Source organism: Pinus tabuliformis, chromosome 1_1, assembly GCF_031772625.1.
Source record: "Pinus tabuliformis cultivar Carrire ecotype Pingquan chromosome 1_1, CPIR1, whole genome shotgun sequence".
NCBI lineage: Eukaryota > Viridiplantae > Streptophyta > Pinopsida > Pinales > Pinaceae > Pinus > Pinus tabuliformis.
Window position 1 is genome coordinate 711,871,597 of NC_142297.1, and position 1,464 is coordinate 711,873,060.

Sequence of the window (1,464 nt, forward strand, 5' to 3'; positions counted from 1 at the left end):
GGGACTTGGGATAGAGTGTTGTTGGACACCTAATCCTCTAAGGGTTAGTGTGGAAGCCGAATAGACTAAAGAAGTCCAAGAGACCTTGGGATGTGGAACCCAACGGTCACATCATGCACTATAAATGTATATCATTTGTTAATAATAAATGTACTCTCATGTTTGTCTTTCATATTTTGTTGCTGCCATTTGTGTGTTTAACATGGTATCAGAGCGGGCGATCTCTTGCCCTGCTCAACTGTGAGCCACTTGTTTTTGTGGCCCTTTTGTGCATGCTTGTCTTGCAACTTTGCCCATTTTCCTGATATAGAAAAACTGACATCTTTCCCTCATACCCAGCTCGAACCGTAACGGCACGCTGGACCGCACTCCATAACTAGCGGCGGGCCTACATGGAAGCCCTCGAACCGAGTGTCACTCTATCCATCCGGGAAAGAAATTCTGCCATCTTCTGTATAAACCCTAAGCTTATTGTAGGGGCAACCCTCTTCGCTGCCAAATTCCTCGATCACAATACCATGGACCAGTTCGTTTTCGTCCCTGTGGTTTCCAAGCGCGGCTGCGCGAGATTGAGAGCAATCCACACAAGTGCATCCTGTCGATTCGAAAAAGTCTGCGTGCACCGCTAAAGGCCTGGCTTCCAGAGGGCTTTGTGTGGAGCAGTGGCCCCATTGCTGTTTCGGGGAAGAAACTGTGGGAATCAAAGTGGGAGTATAGAGGAAATAAGGGTAGCGGGTATCGTCCACCGAATTCAAAACTGGAACGGGGTATTTCTCTAATCCCTGCGTTGCGTTTGCGATTCTAAGGGCTGTGATTTTTTCTGAAATTGATCTGAGAGCCCTGCAAGCTGAGGCGATAGATGCAAGAGAACGAGGCGGCAGCCATGGGAATACCAGATCAGCCCATTCCTTCCTCGGATCCCTCTCTATGAAGTTGTAAATGAGGGCAAAGAGTTCTATTCAAAAGTTAACTGTCTTTTCAAGGCATTTTACTGTTTTCATTCGGTAATGGAACAAGGACCGTCTATTGTTCTCCAGGTACAGAGCTCGCAGATGCTGGCATTTGGTCAGCGATTCAGGAATGGTTCCATTGAATCGATTCGATCTCAGACTCATCTTCCTCAGCTCGCTCAATCGCCCAATCTCCTTTGTGAGAGGACCCTAAAGGCCTAGTCCTGGCAGGCGAAGCTCCCAAACCCGTCCATCGACACAGGAAACTCCGCGCCAATTGCATGGAGCATTTAAAGCTTTAGCATTCTAGCCGTTCAAAGCTCCCAGTGGATCCCCAGAGAAGCTAAACCCAGGAATAGAAGGAAGGGAAGGGCATATTAGTCCCTGTTGTTTGGATTCTATTCACTGCAAGTGCACGACAAGGCCTTTGATGATTGAAAATTCATCAGTGGACCTCCCAAGCCACCGTGAGTCTATGGCTGCCTAATTAAGTTTTGGCTCAAAATCAAAATAT

At 47.5% G+C, this 1,464-nt stretch overlaps 1 pseudogene; it reads right to left on the bottom strand.

Annotated features, from left to right (window-relative positions):
• Positions 1–329: 329 nt before the first annotated feature.
• Positions 330–885, bottom strand: LOC149215848 (histone-lysine N-methyltransferase SUVR3-like; annotated as a pseudogene).
• Between the last annotated feature and the right edge of the window lie 579 nt (positions 886–1,464).